Raw genomic sequence first — 18,000 nt, 5'->3', positions numbered from 1 at the left:
AGTGAAGTTTGGGCTGAGCGTGTGCTCTGGGAGTCAGACAGCTGCACAGGGCTCCCAGCTCCACCGTGATGTGACCAGCCCTGTGACTGGGGTAGGGGACTTACTGCTGTGGTACTTGAGCATCATTGTCATAAACTTAATGTGTCTGTCCAATCCTTTTGTCTTTTTATCTCTCTTCCTCTATAATCACCATATACGACTGATCTCTGTTAGTGATGGTGTTCAAATGAATAAACATATGTTACATAGGGTGTATTATACTTCCTCATTATGTCTTCACTATACTGTATGACTCCACTCATACGAGGTACTTGGAGTAGTTCAGTTTACAGAAACACAAAGTAGAAGAGTGGTTCCTGGGGCTACAGGAAGGTAGGTGAGGTGTTTAATGGGTACAGAGTTTTAGTTTTGCAAGATGAAAAACACCCCCTATAAATGTGGAGGATGCTCATAAAACCATGTGAATGTGCTTAATTCCTTTGACCTGCACTCTTAAAAATTGTTAAAATGAAAACAAAAAAAAATTCTTGGCCAGGCACAGTAGCTCAAGCCTGTAATCCCAACACTTAGGGTGGCGGAGGTGGACGGATTACCTGAGGTCAGGAGTTCAAGACCAGCCTGGCCAACATGGTGAAGCCCCGTCTCTAGTAAAGATACAAAAATTAGCCAGATGTGGCGGTGCATGCCTCTAATCCCAGCTACTTGGGAGGCTGAGGCAGAAGAATTGCTTGAACCCAGGAGGTGGAGGTTGCAGTGAATCAACATTGTACCACTGCACTCCAGCCTGAGAAACAGAGCAAGACTCTGTCTCAAAAAAAGAAACAAAAATCCCAGCAACAACAAATATACCAGACTATAGCTATCTGCAACAGCATGAATGAATATCACAAATATAATGTATAAAAGTAAGTAGATGTAAAAGTATACATACTATATAATTTTATTTATACAAAATTCAATAAGCAGACAAAACTGAGGTCCTGGTTTTCAGTAATACTGGAGTAGCTTGTTCAATTAACACAGATTATAATGATGACACCTGAATAATATATTTTATATATATATTTTTTAATGGAGTCTCACTCTGTCACACAGGCAGGAGCGCAGTGGTGCAATCTCAGCTCACTGCAATCTCCACCTCCTGGGTTCAAGCAAGTCTCCTGCCTCAGCCTCCCAAGTAGCTGGGACTACAGGCACATGCCATCATGCCCAGCTAATTTTTGTAATTTTAGTAGAGATGGGATTTCACCATGTAGGCCAGTCTGGTCTTGAACTCCTGACCTCATGATCTGCCCACCTCGGCCCCCCAAAGTACTGGGATTACAGGCATGAGCCACTGCACCCAGCCTATATTATACATTATCATAGAAACACATCTGTATAATACAAATATGACCTATGTGTGAATAAAAACTCAATGAGGATTTCAGCTGTGCCCACTGTAGGGGAGACAGGTATTGAAGTTTGAATCCAGCCCAATTAAAACCATTTGTAAACAGTAACATCGCTCTTCAAAGCTAATACAACAGAATTGAGAGTCTCTATAATGATTCTTTACAGTATACAACTTTAAAATTCACTGAGACGTGTGAGGAAGCACGAAAATGTAATCCATATACAATTTAAAAAGCAGGCAGTAGATGTGATCCTAAGATATTCAAGGTGTTATAATTCAGCACATTTAAAGGCAGTTATTATAAATCTGTTAATGGGAGTAAAGGAAAATATTTTAAGAGATGTGGAACCTAAGCAAAGAAATGGAAATTATGAAACAATAAGGAGATAAGGAAATTTAAAAAATACTTTTGAGCTTATTCAAAGTTTAGAAACAGAAGACAGAGCAATAGAAATTGCCCGTTCTGAATAAAAAAGTGAAAAAACTTAAAGAAAATGAAGAGTCTTAGAGACCTGTGGAGTGATTGAGTCCAAGTTGGAGGGGACAGAAAAATGAGGTACAAAAATAAATCACCAACTAATAGCTAAAAACTTCCAAAGATTGGCCAAATCCCCCAGTTTTTATACCCAACATGTCAACAAATCCCTCCAAAAAAATATAAATAAAACCATACCAAGGGCATATTGTGATTTAGGAGACTGGCAGGGCAGAGGTTTCTATTGACTTGCTGTGATTTCTAATTTTAACTACTTAGAAGAACGAAAAATAGGTTCTCCTTAGAGTTTCTTTTCTTTCTTGGGGGGGGAAAAAAAGCACAGATGACTGACAGGTATTAAAGGCAGATGATGGCCCAGAGCGGTGGCCCATGCCTGTAATCCCAGCACTTCGGGAGGCCGAGGCGGGTGGATCACGAGGTCAGGAGATCAAGACCATCCTGGCTAACACGGTGAAACCCATGTCTACTGAAAATACAAAAAATTAGCTGGGTGTGGTGGTGGGCACCTGTAGTCCCAGCTACTTGGGAGGCTGAGGCAGGAGAATGGTGTGAACTCGGGAGGTGGAGCTTGCAGTGAGCCAAGAGCACGCCACTGCATTCCAGCCTGAGGGACAGAGCGAGACTCCGTCTCAAAAAAAAAAAAAAAAAAAAAAAAAAAAAGCAGATGGCTTTCCAGCCTTCTCTTAAATTTCCAGTGTCTTATGTTGGAAATTATTTGGATTTGTTTCTTCCAAATCCTGCAGTAATATTGATGCTCCAGAAAGGCGTCCCACGGAGATTTTTGCTCTTGTGCATCCGTCCTGCATGGAGCTGAGGTTGTGCCTCCTCTAGTTTCATTAGCGTGTAGTTGTGGGGAACTTTGAGTTAATCTGGAAAACGAAATGTTAAAATTGATTCAGGGCGTGGTGGCTCATGCCTGTAATCCTAGCACCTCGGGAGGCCGAGGTGGACGGATCACTTGAGATCAGGAGTTCCAGAACAGACTGTCAAACATGGCAAAACCACATCTGTACTAAAAACACAAAAATTAGACAGGTGTGGTGGCAGGTGCCTGTAATTTCAGCTACTGGGAAGGCTGAGGCAGGAGAATCACTCGAACACGGAAGGCAGAGGTTGCAGTGAACCCGTATCCAGTCACTGCACTACAAGCTGGGCTACAGAGCAAGACTCCATCTCAAAGAAAGAAAAAGAAAAATGGATTCAAAGAATTATCACTGTTAAGTTTTACCATCAAATTACTAAACGTGGTTCCAAAGGAATATTTAAAAAGGGAAATTGTTTCCAAGAAAGCCCTATTTACAGCAGAAACACGACACTGTTCATGACCTCACCACACAAACTTCCCTCATGTGTTGGGAAGGACCAAGGGGCTCTCTGGTCCTGCCCCTGCGTTAATTACCTCCAGGAGGTCCACACTAGGACCCCAAGGCCTGGGAACCAGCCTGGATCAGGGACAGAGAAGTGGTGAATGTGGCTTCAAGGGGCACTCCTGGGGTGCATAGGAAGATTTGTGACACCCCAGAGGATAGAGGAAGTAGTGACTTTGAAAAGGCAAGTGTCAGGTTATCAGGGACCATGTATCTCCATTTCTGGCAGTGAACTGACGGTTTCAGACACTCATGAGAAAGCGTCCCACGTGGAAGGCCAAGAAGTCGGAGAACTGTCAGACGTCTGGACATTAGCCACATTCCTATGCAAGGACTACACTGCGCGTGTTCGAAGGGGCGTGTCAAGGGCGAGGCCAGGAGGAGGGGCAGTGCCGAAGGAGAGACGGTGCCGAGGGAAGGGGCGGGGCGAGGAGAAGGGGCGGAGCCGAGGGAAGAGGCAGGCGAGTTCGGCTCCAGTAGTAGGAGCGTTACTATGGGAACCCTGACGGGTTGTGAGCAGCTCTCGGTCCCCTGCTGCTCTGTGAGAAATCAAACTTCTGGCACTGACGAAGCATGAAGCCAGCATCTTAGGGGCAGGTAGTGACATAATTACAAGATACCATCAGCCGCGCTGGTCCCGCTGTCGCCTGGCAGGCAGGAGAGGTTTGGGAACAACCAGGCTCCCCTTGGCATGGCAGAACTGCTCCGGACACAGGGAGGTGTGGATTGGTAGGGGGGAGCTACGCCTGGCATACTTTGATTAAGCTTCCAGTTTTTTCATCCCAGGGCGACCGGATTACAATCCCAGTCAGCATGAGCAGGAGGCGGTGCACAGTCCTGAAGGCGAAGTCCGGCTGTGCAGGCCTTGCCGTGCATGCTGAGAGCTGTATGTAGTCTCTTCACCGCTCCTGCCCTTTGTTTCAAGAGCTTCGGGACTACAATCCTAGCATGCCCCAGGCTCGGGAGCGGGGCGAAGTTCTCGGGGGGAGGAGCGAAGCGGCGCGCGCCTGGCCAGGCAGGAAACTGTAGCTCTTAACGGTTCCCTGCCCGTTGGTGGAAAGGCGGCTGGACTAGAATCCCAGCAGGGGACATGGCGAGGAGGCGGGCGGCCCAGGAGGGTTGGGCAGGGCAGTGTGGACCTCGCCTCTTCCACAGCGATGCTGGGATCGCGGGCACCTCCTTGCCATGGGAAGAAGGTCCAGTAGGGGACAGGAGGGGCAGGTCCAGGCTGGGCAGTGAGGAGGGCGTGACGCCGCGAAGTGCGCCTCGCCTTTGTCAAACTCGGACGGATGTGGTCCTCATCCCACTTCCTGTTGCTCGGCTGAGTTCCTTCTCCCACCTGCACCCAGGGTCTTTCCTGGGCATCGCGCCTCCTCCAGCCCAGGGAGCCTCCTGCTTTCCTAAGCTGCTGTGGGAACTGGCCTGAGGTTCAGGCGCTGTCCATTGTGCCGCTGCCCTCTTTTCTCTCCAGCCAGAGCGCAGTGCAGCCACTATGGGGAGAAATCCGCCGCCTGACCCGCAGTGCAAAGGTTAAAAGCTTTGCAGGGGGTGATACGGACTGTGGCTTCGTGAAAATGTCACCCTCACTAGCGCCTTTTTTGCGAATGTTGAGGCGGCAGAAAGAGTCATTGGTTTACCCAGGAGGTGCTAAAATCCGAGGAGAAAATTTCACTTCCCAGGCGTGTGTCTCTGGTGCGCCATTTGTCACCAACCGATTTGGTGCAAAGTCCCCCAAATGGCTACCTAAAGATGGAGATGGTTTAGGTGTTTTCATTGGCACATCATCGGCCTCATCTCAACTGAGGCCTGACTGGGGCAGTGTCTCAAAGACACAGATGGCAACCTGATCTTCAAGAACAGGTAGTGTTCCAGCTTTGTGAGAGTGACTTTCAAGGTGTGGACCACTTGGGGAGTCTTTGAAACTCCTCAGGCTTCACATCTTTGCTTTGAATGGAAAGCTGATCACCCCCAGAACTCACAGAGGTAACTTTACTCTCTCGGGCTGATCTGTTGAATTTTTCTGTCTAACGGAAACTTCTGGAAGCACTTCTAGTTTCGTGTAGCTTCCTAATAATTGATGTCCCTAAATTCCATATGTCCTCAGGGACAGTTGCTTTGATTCTGGAAGGGCGACAGCTTTTATGCCTTTATGTCTAATCCGTAAAACCTAAGGTGTTAGTCTACATGAAAATAAGGCATTGTTCATATCACACGTTCCAACAGGCTTCATTTGTGATTCCTGAATGAGGGTTACTATAAATAAAAACCCCTAAAAACCCTGGTCATGGATATTAGACACTGTTATTGTACTTTGTGAAGAATTTACTCCTTCAGGATCAGTTACACATGGGCTCATCAGTGCCTTTGTAAATGAAGGAACAAGAACAATGTGGCATCTATGGTCAGGGCAAGATGAAGTACAGGGAGATGACAGCACAGCAGCTCTTCCCTTGTTTTCAGTAGAGTCTGTGGGGTCAAGGACCTGCGTTCCTCCCCCATCCCCCAATATTCTCATTCTACTCCTTACTGTTCCCTCTTTAGGTGGGAGTTTCTAAATACACTTGCCTGCAAGTGTTGGTGGGGATGTTGTAACGTGAGGACATCCATCATCCATCACCTTAAAGGTGAAGGGAGAGGATTTTGTGGTCTGTGTGCAAGAGGCACTGCTGTTGTTTGTGTGACTGCAAAAACACGTGATCTCAGCTGTCCCCAGTAGCTGCCTCACAAGATTGGTCCTGATGCAGCCACAGTTCCTGTTCACAGAGCCAGGAGCTCCTTGCAGTTTGGTGTATTCTGCTGAGATTTGTGGCTCTGACCCTCCTCTACTCACCCCATTCCTGGTAGTATCTGCTCAACTGCCTGATTTGTTCCAGTGTTTCCTGGGAGCCTGTTGTGTAATTGCATTTCAGGGGGTCTTTGGGATTCCATCCTCACTTCACCAGTCACTCTACACTGGCCATGCACTTAGCTTCTTGGGGCCCTGTGTGTGTCCTCTTCAGTGGAGCTGTGAAGAGTTCTAGTTAGGGATAGACCTCATTCTTACGTGCTCAGGCTGCTTAGAAAACTGATCATCTCCTCTTGGCCACATGAACATTATTTCTTTTGTGTATTTTGAAGTCCGATGCTGTTTTTTTGTTTGTTTTTTGTTTGTTTTTAAATAAAGAGGATTCTTGCATTAACAGTCACCTTTAAATATCTTTGTGAATTTAACTCTGGCAACAACTTGATGTTGGCATGCGATCCCCATTTTATAAGTGAGGAAACTGACACTCGGAGAGGTAGAGTAGCTTTATTTACTTCACACAAGCTTTTCATGTATTTCAAGTCTCAACCTAGAAGTCTTCCTCTAAGGTATGATTATGGCATATTCTAGTTTGTGTTTCTCTGCCAGCATCCCGAAGGGGTCCACATCTCATTAGGACTCCATTTTCTTCTTAATAACAGGAAACTTGCAGAAACACGCCTTTGGTTGGGGAGAGCACTTACTGGCACTTGACCTTCCTATCCTCCGCCTTCCCCTTGTCAGGGCGTAGATTTGATTTGAGGTGATTTCAGGGAGCTGGAGCAGCGGTAGATCCCGACCAACACTCACCTGGAACGCTTGTTGATATGTAAAGATAACACCCTCTCACTTTTTGAAGTGTGATTTTTTTTTGTTCTAATTATTCCTCTGGGCCTTCTCTTCCAGGTTTGTGCTGTGTACTAACATGCAATACAAATACTGATGAAAACAAAACTCTTGCCCTCTTACCAAATGGTAACAATGATTATATTTTTCCTCTTTTTCTAATTATAAAAGAAATGCATGCTGTTTTAAGAATGTCAGATCATAGAAATATTTATGTAGTGAAAGTCTCCCATGTCTTCCTCTTCGTTCCAAACTCACTCGCTTCTTAGAGGTAATTATTATAGCTTGATGTTTATTCTTCTGGATGCTTTCTATAAATTTATAAATACACATAAAGTTGGCCAGGTGCGGTGGCTCACGCCTGTAATCCCAACACTTTGGGAGGCTGAGGGGTGAGGATCCCTTGAGCTCAAGAGTTTGAGGCTGCAGTGAGCTGTGATCACATTACTGCACTCTCATCTGGGTGAGAGAGTGAGACCCTGACTCCAAAAAAAAAAAAAAAAAAAAAAAAGACAGATAAATACATGTACAGTTTTTGAACACAAATTATATCATACTATATTGTTTTTATTTTGCTATTTCATAAGCAATATATCACATTATTCCAAATCAGTGCATGAGATTCTAATGCTCTATTTTTAATGTCTTAAATGTATTCCAAAGAATGGGTATACAAGATTGGTTTCACTGTTTATTTTTTGATAGAAATTTAGATTGGTTCTAGTTTCATTGTTGCTAAAAAATGCAGCAATAAGATTCTTGTACATAATTTATTACACTGATAATTAACTGCTCAGTTTATCTTGCCTTCTATTAGGCAGAGAATATGTCATGAGTATAATATTTATGATTTATTTCTTAGGGAAATTAATGTTATGACTGGATAAATTCAAGGTTGTCTATCTCTGTATTCTGATGGAAAAGCATGGCATTTAGAAGCATTGCTTGCTCCTTCAGTTTCTAACAGGTCAGTATTCTCATAGCAATTTAAATGTTTGAATTACTTCTCCTTCTCTGGTTCAGAATAAGTATGTTGTTTTTTTGTATGTGAAACTTCTGACTCCGGGTTTTTTCAGTTGGGCTTTAGAGAGGGTAACTCCCATATTGCTGTTGTATCTATTTCTCTTCAGCATCTGGCTGCGTGTGATAAAGATCACATAGAATTAGACCTGGTCCTGTATGTATTTTGGGACCAAAAATTCAAGTAATCAACTCAAGATAGGAGTCTCTAACTTTGATTGTTAATAAAAGATTTCCTTTGATATCCCCAAATCTTTATGATTCCTAGAAGAAATTCATCCATTGGTGAAGCATATGGCTGAAGAAATTCACCCATGGGTGAAGCATGTGGTTCTGTTGAATAGTGTTTTGTTGGGGATTTCCACATCGAGTTTCATGAGGCATACTATTTTACAGGGTTTCTTTTTTGGTATTGCCTTTCTCTGATTCTATTGGACAGTAATACTAGCTTCCTAAAATATATTGGGAAATATTCCCTCCTCTGCTACTTTTGGATAATATTATACTCATAATGACAAGTTTTCTTGTGAAAATGCTCTGAAAAAAATGTTGGGTGGGCCAGACACGGCGGCTCACACCTGTAATTCCAGCACTTTGGGAGGCTGAGGCAGGTGGATCACGAGGTCAGGAGTTCGTGACCAGCCTGATTGACATAGTGAAACCCTGTCTGTACTAAAAATACAAAAATTAGCTGGGGTTGGTGGTGCGTGCCTGTAATCCTGCTACTAAGGAGGCTGAGGCAGGAGAATCACTTGAACCCAGGAGGCAGAGGTTGTAGTGAGCTGAAATTGCACCATTGCACAGCCTGGGTGACTGTCTCAAAAAAAAAAGTGTAGGGTGCCCTTTTCCCTTTTGTACCGGGTAATATTATTTATTTTGATTGGTATTTACTCATATACATGCCATTGGTTCAATGAGCCCCCATCTTCTACTCGCCAATCTTACCCCTACTTCAGCCACTCCTCCCTACTTTCTGGTACTCAGTCATATGTCTTTCTCTCCTCACATTCTCAACCCTGTCTCCTTAACATGTGGACTTCCATGCTCTTCCTATGTCCTCCCACCCTGCACTGCCAGGAGGCTCTGCAGACTCTAAGCTGGGGCAGCAACGCAGCCCCCTCTCTTGATTTCAGCCTCCAGACCTCAGTCCTGTGCTCCTTGCAGAGGCTGCTAGTGTCTGGAAACGTCTGGTTCATGTGGTTGGTCTGGCTTCCTGTGTGTTTGGTGCCAGAGGGAGTCTGTTTCTTGCTCTTCCACCATACAGAGAAGGCAAAGCTCTGAATTGATTTTGAAATCAATTCTTGGTTATCTCTTTTGGACTGAAATAAATAGACTATTACTTTGTGATGACATAAATATTGTAGCTTAGTTTGTGGTAGTTATAATTTCATGTTTATTTATTGTTTTACAGGCCATGCCACCATGCCCAGCTAATGTTTTATTGTTTGGCAGAGGCATGGTCTCACTCTGTGGCCCAGGCTAGTTCCAATTCCTAGGTTCATGCAATTCTCCCACCTTGGCCTCCCAAAGCACTGGGATTACAGGCATGAGCCACTGCGCTTGGCCAATAGTTAAAATTTTAGGTTATTATGTACAGTACTGTGATTAACCATATTTAACTTATTCACAGACAAGGCTTTAATAAAAATTACTTCATGCTAGTATATTTTGGTTTAATTTTTTTCAAATTAGTTTTCATTTTTTCTCTAATCCTTTTGTTCTAGCCTCAGTCACCTTTACCCTGAGTTTCCATCCTGGGCGGCAGAGGCAGCTCCATGGTTGATGGACCTGTGGCTCTGTGTACTTGGAGCTCTTACCAATTAAGACTTTGTGACCAGGAAGGGGCCACAGGCCTCTTTTCAGGACAGATCACCTGCCTGCATGTAAAATAAAGGAAGAGCCCTTCCAGGCCAGGAGAACTTAGCCAAAAGCTTTTTGCTTTTGAGGTTTCTTTTTGTTGGTTGTTTTTTTCTTTTCTTTTTTTTTTAAGATGGAGTCTCACTCTGTTGCCCAGGCTGGAGTGCAGTGGCGCGATCTTGGCTCACTGCAAGCTCCACCTCTCAGGTTGAAGCCATTCTCCTGCCTTAGCCTCTGGAGTAGCTGGGATTACAGGCAACCACCACCACGCCCAGCTAATTTTTTGTATTTTTAGTAGAGACAGGGTTTTACCGTGTTAGCCACGATGGTCTCGATCTCCTGACCTCATGATCTGCCCTCCTTAGCCTCCCAAAATGCTGGGATTACAGGCATGAGCCACCATGCCCAGCTGTTTTTTTTTTTTTTGAGACAGCCCAGGCTGTTGACCAGGCTAGAGTGCGGTGGGGTTATCTTGGCTCACTGCAACCTCTGACTCCTGGGTTCAAATGACTCTCTTGCCTCAGCCTCTCAAGTAGCTAGGTTTGCAGTTCACACCACCATGCCCCGATAATTTTTATATTTTTAATAGAGATGAAGTTTTGCCATGATGGCCAGGCTGGTCTTGAACTCCTGACCTCAGGTGATCCGCCTGCCTTGGCCTCCCACAGTGCTGGGATTAAGGGCATTAGCCACCATGCCCCACGAGTTTTTGAGTCTTTATCCACGATTGGACACAATAAATATCCAGACACACAGATGTTTCCCAACATAACTATGCGTTTAGAGATTGAACATTTCTTTTTCTAGTGATTCTGGTTCTTGACCTTCTCACTTAAGATTTTGTCATCTCCCAGCAGCAGACGCAAGGTCTCCTTAAGCCCTGTAGGTGTAGAGGGAGGGTCTTTGAAAAGCACCAAGTATACACTGTATTTCAAAGTGCATTCACATTTCTCTGTCTCTTCCAGGCCAGTTCTTGGAGAGACCAGGAAGCCAAGAGTTTCCTCCAAGAATGGAGATTCCTTGGGAGCGATGTTTGCCTTGAGTAAAGAAAGATGAATCACATGTAGTCAAAGGCAGTTGTCTCAAGAACACAGCCATAAAGAACTGGGGCTGCCAGCATTGTGGGGGTCCTCTCTCCCACCTGAAAAGCTACTGCTGCCTGCCGACCCTCTCAAGAGGAGACCTCTCTGGGCTCCAGCACCTAAAACAGACAAAACTGGGAGGACGCTTCTGTCTTCTGTGTCACACGTGTCCTGGAGAAAATCCGTGTATCTGAATGACCAAAGGAAAACTGCAAAATCTGTGCCTGGCCATTCAGTGTCTGGCTGGGGCTGTGTGGTGCACATGCATTCCAAGAAGACTGAAGGGTGCTGAGCCTGCAGAAAATGTCCATCAGCCCCGCCTCTCACACCTGGAGTATGACTGCCCATCCAGGTTCATGATGCAGAATTGTCTTTAAAAGGCCACTGCAGAGATGGAGAGAGGATTTTCTAACCCTGATAGAACATGACCAGCTCTCCCACTGGGGAAAGCCGCATGCACCAGTGACGTGCTGCCCAAACTGGCCCAGACCACACTCTGCTACCTAAGGAATAAGCCCCACATTTGCCCTTTATGGGTAAAGGGAGAGGGTGAGAGAGGAGAGGAGTGTCCGCACAGACATGAGAAGCCTGCAGATCCAGATGACCCCCTTGCTGAACAGAATATTAAAGAAAGACATGTGGAAACAATGACCCCGTAGCAGATAAGCTTCTAGAGCAGGCTTCACCCACGCTTCATCTGGACCCACCAGCAGAGAAGTCTGCCCGCCCTCTGTGTTGATGGTCTGGGGGATACCATTACTGAGACAGATTTAAGAAATGATCTCTACCTGTTGGTGAGATCCGCATGGTCACTGTTGTGCAGAGACAGCAGTGTGCTCTCATCAGCTTTCCACAGGGCAGGCTGCGGAAATGGCCACTGAGAAGTCCTTCTGCAAATTGATTGTCCATGGCTGCAGAATCACCATCAAATGGGGGGAGATTCCAAGTCCTCAAGGAAAAGGAGAAAGAGAAGGACAGAACAGCAGACTCTGGGATCCTGTCAGAGCCTATTTCAGGGCCACCAGGAGCCCCTCCTCCTGCTACAATACTCTGGTCTCCACTTTGGAGCCTCCTTCCAAGGAGTGAGACTACCTTTCTGACTTTTTCTGACCATAGACAACTTTTCTGACTATTTCTGTCCTTGACACCTGGCCAGGACAGTAGACCCAGGGACCTGGGCTCCTGGGCCCATTCTTGCACAGCTTCGTCTTGATCGTGCGATTTGAAGTCGTTCTTGTGCGGTGGAAGCAGGGCCCTAGGACCACCCGATAGATCAATGGTCTCTGGCCTGTGCACCACTGATGGTCAGATGGTGGCCACTCAGGGTGCAGGAGTCCAGCCATCGCTGCTTCCTTGAGTTGAAGAGGTTGGATGCTGGTCCACTTGCTCCTATCCCACCCTTGGCGATGTGGATGGTTGCTCTTTGAGCCTGGTAACATCACTGACTTGGCCCTGCCAGGCATGCCCTGCCTTGTGGGGGCCCTGTGTACTCACACACTGCTTTAAAGGGCTTGCCCTTCCCTGGGCCAAATTCTAGTTTTGGCCAGTGCCCCAGGAAGCTCAGTCCCCTGTTTTGTTATCTTGGCTATTTCTGTGACACCCGTGGCTCCCCTGGGCCCCTTTTCTCCCAGGGCTTGGGCTGGGCTGGGCATCTGTAGGTCTGGGATGTTTGCCCTGTAAGGGAGGCTCTGTCACACCAGTGGGCAGGCATGGGGACACATGACAGGTTGCTGGCTGGCTAGGGCTCTGCAGATGCCACAATCCCCCTCCCCTCCAGCAGCCTCTGAGTCCAGCTTCCCCAGTGACACTGATTTCTCCGGGCTGAGGAGCTGTCTGGGGTTGTCTGGGTGCAGTCTTGGCTCCTTTAAGGCTGTACTGGTCAGTGGCCCCTGAGAACGGTCAGATCCAGGTGCCACATGCAAGGGGAGTGTCTATGGCCCTACCGCTGGGTTTTCAGTGGGCTGGGCAAGGCCTGGTTGTTGGGGTCCTGATGGGGTTCAGTGCCAGGGCCTGTCCTATGGGGTGTCCAGGGAAGATGTAGAAAGAACAGGGGTTTGGAATCCCTTCTCAAAGTTACACTGTGGATACCATGAGTCCCGGATGTCCAGGTCCATGGGGAGTTTGGGAGAGAATTCCAACACAGAAATCGCCAAAAAAATCCCATGGTCTATCCTGAGATAGGAACAGGCTTGCCACATCTTGAGCCGCTGGGCCCCCAGAGAGTGGCCTGCTGCCCTGGGCTCTGTGAAATTCTTCTTGTGCTACTGGGCCTTGGCCTAAGGTCAGCTTCTGGGCTTCTGGAGCTGGGCTGGTGGGCCAGGGAGGGCCAGCCTGTCCCCCTTGGGGAGGGTCTCCATGCTAAGGGATGCCCTCAGAGGACTGGGTGCCAGAGACACTCACTCCAGGACCAGGGCCTTCCTAGCTGAATGGAAAGCAAACTTGGTCCACTTCTCCCCGAAGCCCATCTGACTCTTGTACGGCTAGGCCCCAGAGATCTGGGTCCTTGGAGTTTTGGGGTCTCTAGTAACCCACCTGGTCTGACACTGAAGAAACCCCTACAGGCTGCTGATCCCACAGTGAGGGGTGTGTACCGCCTGCGGTATGTATGGGCGCTCGTGAGTGAGTGTCCCTGCTGATCCCACAGTGAGGGGTGTGTACTGCGTATAGTATAGGAACTCGTGAGTGGGGACCCCTACTGCACTCTGGCCCTGTTGGTGCTGGCAGCTATGGGTGTGAGCTAGCACAGACGGGACCGAGCCCTCCAGGGGCCTCCAGGGTTCTTCTAGGGCAGGAGGGGAAGTGTGTGGTGGGGGCTTGGAGGGGTCTTGCCCTCATTCCCTGCCCTGTTACTGAGGTGAGTCCAGCGCCTGCCCTGGGGCCCAGCTGGCCTGTTTTTAGAAGCTTCTTAGAGAAGGAAGAGGAGAAGGAGAAGGAAGGCCTGGGGAGCAGGGATGGAGGGTCCTGGGCACTCCCCACTATTTACTGTCTTAGATGGTGACTCAGGAGGGGACCTGGTGCTAGAGACCATGTTGGGGGCAGTGGTCACAGTGCATCTTTCTGAGCTCAGCCATGGAGGCCTGAAAGTGCGTCACAACCACATCATCATCCAGAGCCCAGGCCTGGGACAGTGCATCTTAGGAAAGCTCCCACAGGACAAACAGGGAGAGCTTCAGGAGAGGGGTCTAGGTTTGGGGCTGGGCATCAGGCCAGGAGGGGTCTCCTGGGAGGGGTCTGTGCCTTCACCCTGTTTCTGCCATGGGCACCTCACACTAGGCAGTGCTGGGTCCTTTCTGGACAACCCTGGGGTCCAGCTCTGCCCAGGAGGCCACAAATGGGGGGAGGCCCCGGCACGGAAGTGGTCTCCACACTCATGGCTTTCATCCGAGTTGCGTCAGGGGTGGGTTCAGTTTCCAGGAGGACTCATGGTGCCCTGTCCAGGCCACCAGGCCTGACTTGATTTGGCCCTCCCTCTGGGTTAAAGCAGAGGGTCCTGTGGACAGTGTGAGCACTGCCCTCGGGCCAGGTTTTGTGTGCTTGTGTGCTCCCTCGGCACTCTCGGGCACATGGGGACAGGGTTCTGTGCACTTTCAATGCTGTATGTGCCCTGGCTATGAGCATGCACTTGCCCTACAGAAGGCAGATGTACCAGAGCCTCAGGATGAGCTTGTGATGAGCTTGAAGTAGGGGTTTGTGGGAGCAGCAGGCATGGGAGGACCTGGCCCTTCATGGTGGAGGGTTGGTGACCTGAGCAGGGCCTACTGGGGCCTCAGTCTGTGGTGCCAGGGGCCCCCTCTGCATGGGATGAGACCTCCCCCAGGAGGCTGGATCAGATAAGGTCCTGCAGCTCCTCATGGGGGTGTTCTCATCTCCATCAAATGTGACCCCTGAAAGAGGGGGCTCCCTAAGTGCTCTCCCAAGATGAGTCCTGGCCCAGTCTGCCCAGGATGCTGGCCCTGAGTCCCAGCCCCAGCCGTGTGATGCCCTCTCTCAGGCAGGGCATGGTTTGTGTGCCCTGCAGGGATCTTCCTCTGCCTCCTGTGCAGAGGAGGGGAGCTGGGTCCTTCTGGAGGAGCCAGACCCCTGGGCAGGGTCCCTGGACTGGGTTTCCTGTGCACACTTGTCCCATGAATCAAGCACTGTAGGGGCCACTTTAAGGTGGCAGTCTGGGTGCACAACATTTTTTTGTCTTCAAGGAAGGAGCAGAGGTGTTCAGAGCCCCCTGGACTGCCCTGAAAACCTCACTCTTCCAGGCCCCTCTGCAGACCCTTCTGAAGGCCAGATCTCCAGGCAGTAGGCTGGGCTGTCACTCTCTTCCCTACCCTGTCCTGAGACCTCCCCACTGTCCCTCAGATGCCCCATCCCTCTGGATTCCCCACCTCCCCTGGGACCCTCCAGGCCCCACCTGCCTTACTTGACGCTGCAGTGCTCTCTGAACATGGCGTGGCTGTGAAGGTTTGGCTCACATCTAGGTCATTCTGGTGCATGTTCACTGAGGACATCTTGGCCTGCTCCATTTTCTATAGAGCAGGGCCAAGCCTCAGAACGGACACAAGAGTCACTGTCAAAACCGCTGTCATAAAACAGCCGTTCTGCAAGGAAAGGGGGCTTTTTCTGCAGATACTTCATTTCCATAGCCAGGGAAAGTCAGCAGCGTGCAGCTCACCTGTGTTCCCCACGCCACTGTCTGCCCAGGATGTGTGACTGATCCCTTCCGCCCCCTTGGAGTTGACTTTCCCTCCATCTGGGTAACTGGGCTTCTGACACAGTCTGGCCTATGCATCCTACTCTGGTTGGGTGTGGAAGGGCCAGACCTGGTGTTTCCTTGGGTTCTTGGCCTTTGTCTTCTCGACATTCAGTAGGAGTGACTATGCTGGGCCCCAGACCTCTGTAAGTATTCATTTGTAGACCCAATGAGACATCTATGGACAGAAGATGCTCTGGTGAGACAGACTTCAGGGTGACCCCAAGGGGGATCCAAGTCTAAGGATTCTGGAAGTTTCCAGTCTTTGGCTGCACGGTTCCTCAGGAGAGGTTCAGTCTGCCTAGGACTGGGCCTCTTCATGAAGAGTGGGCAAGAGCTCAGGTTGTGAACTCTGATCTGGATTTATTCCTTCCTATGGGGTGTCCAGAAGGTGTTCCTGTTCCTGGCTTAGAAGCGGCCCATGCCCAGGCATCAGATTCCTCCCAGCAAGGTGATCCTTGCAGGGATGGGCAGGAGGGCTAGGGACAAGGCCTGTTGTCCTTTTGGTGAGGAAAGTGTGCCCTGCCCTGTCTGAGAGGCAGGCAGCACCAGGAAGCAACAATGGGCGCCTGTCCTAAACCCTGAAGAGCAGTCATGGGGGACCCTCACTCACAGCTGCGCCTTCTTGTTGTACCTAGATTTATTCCAGTTAAACATTCATAGGCATTTATCTGTATGTCTGATGCCCTGATGTTTTTGCTGTTGGTAAGGAGTGATGGAGTGAGCTGAGCTGCCAGGTTTCCTGGAGTGATTCTTGGATGCTGGGTCATGTGGTTAGGGGGCCCTGATGGGACTGAACTGGAAGGAGCCAGAATAGGACAGAACCAAGCCCCTGATGAGTGGCCACTGGTGGCTTGGCCTTATGACCATAGGACACACTGTTCCCAGGGCACAGACACGCTGGGCTTTGGTTGGGTCTTGGCCTCCAGGTAGGGCCTGGTGGGCAGCGGGCAGCGACTCCTGAGACACTACTGTGATTCTCGGTGGTGGCTGTGGTACAAAGCCTGCAGGGCTAGAGTTTGGGGTGAGATTCAGCAGGAACTGTGGCCTCTCCCAGTGACGGTGTGTCACTCCCATTCCCAGCACGCATGCCCACAGGCCACGGCCTCCGCATCACACACCCCCTGCCAAGTCGCCCATCTATGGAGCAGCCCCCATACAGCAGGGTCAGGCTCTTACCTCCACCTCCAGGGCACAGACAGGGGCAGTTCTGTCTCACTGTAAGGCAATGGAAGGAGAGCTGAGGACCTGGACCAGGCTGGGGGCCAGGTCTTAGCCCAGGAGGCTGCATAGGGAAGAAAGGACACACAAGGCCTCCGTGCTGGCTGACACTCAGGAGGGGCTGGGGCGAAGGAGCAGAAGGAGTACAAGACCAGGCAGGGACTGCTCAGGATCCATGGGGGCTCGGGCTGCACAGTGGGGCTGCCCCTCCTGGGCTGCAGGCAGCATCCCCTGTGGGAGCTGAGCACGTCCAGTCCTGAGATGGGACAGGGCTGCCCAGGGGTGTGTGGCTGGGCCCTGACAACAGTCTCCCCAAAAGTGACCACCGGCTCAATTCCAGGAAGGCTGAGAAGTGCCCAGTACACCGAGGATGCACCTGGAGCCCATCCTGTCTAATAGACTCTGACCATCGCGCGTCCACCAGCCTCTCCTGCATATCGGCCACCACCCCTTCCCTTTTCCTCATTTCTTCATCGTGTCTGACCCAGAGACTGTGACCCTCTCTCCAGCCACAGTGGCCCTTCTTTTACCTTCATCCTGTAAAAGCCCTTGAGCAAGACTCCTCTGATCCATGAACATGCCTGCCTTGTCCACTTACTAATTGGGCTGCTGTGCACTGCTGCTGTGGCACCAGAGGTAATGAGGGTGACTGAGGGCCCCACAGGTGGCCAGCTTGGCCCTCTACCCAATTCCTAGCCTCAGGAGGTTCTCAGGGGCCCTGGCTTGGGGCACCTGGCTGTCCTCCTCCCACCATTCTTTTCTGACAACCCCACCCACCTGTCCTCTGTCCAAAGTGCTACTGAGCTTTGGGGACTGACCGAGGCTCCTCTGCTGAGGGGGTCCCAGGTGAGTCGCTGCCCCTGGTTCTACGTCATCCGCTGTCCTCTTCAGCACCATCCACTCCACCCCAGGCCGGCTCCATGCAGATGCATCCCCGAGTCACCAGTCTCAGGGTCCTCTGTTGTAGGATGCAGATTACTGTACCTGCTGTACACATATTTATTATGTGAAATAAATTATATATATAATATATAAAGTAAATGAGGACTTTGATCTGCATTTTCCTGATGAATACTGATGTTGAGCACTTGTTAGCCATATTTATATCTTTTTTTTAAAGATAAATGTCTATTCAAGTTCTTTGCTTGTTTTTAAATCAGTTTATTAGATTTTGGTGAATATTCTATTTTCT

The 18,000-nt window shown here is 49.2% G+C and overlaps 1 long non-coding RNA gene and 1 pseudogene across 2 annotated transcripts; both read left to right on the top strand.

The window, feature by feature from the left end:
- The first annotated feature begins 3,705 nt into the window (after window positions 1–3,705).
- LOC116274414 lies at window positions 3,706–10,921 on the top strand. 2 transcript variants are annotated; one of them, XR_004183021.1, is made up of 4 exons: window positions 3,706–3,856; window positions 6,948–7,016; window positions 7,750–7,854; window positions 10,730–10,921. It is a non-coding gene; the product is annotated as an uncharacterized LOC116274414 (long non-coding RNA). The 2 variants fall into 2 exon arrangements; XR_004183020.1 differs by lacking the exon at window positions 3,706–3,856 and having other exon boundaries at window positions 4,264–7,016.
- Window positions 10,922–11,274: 353 nt separating this feature from the next.
- Window positions 11,275–17,849, top strand: LOC116274637 (annotated as a pseudogene).
- Window positions 17,850–18,000: the final 151 nt, after the last annotated feature.

Source organism: Papio anubis, chromosome 4 (assembly GCF_008728515.1).
Source record: "Papio anubis isolate 15944 chromosome 4, Panubis1.0, whole genome shotgun sequence".
Lineage (NCBI taxonomy): Eukaryota > Metazoa > Chordata > Mammalia > Primates > Cercopithecidae > Papio > Papio anubis.
Note: the sequence above shows the minus strand (reverse complement) of the source record. Positions and strands in the feature narration are given on the sequence as shown.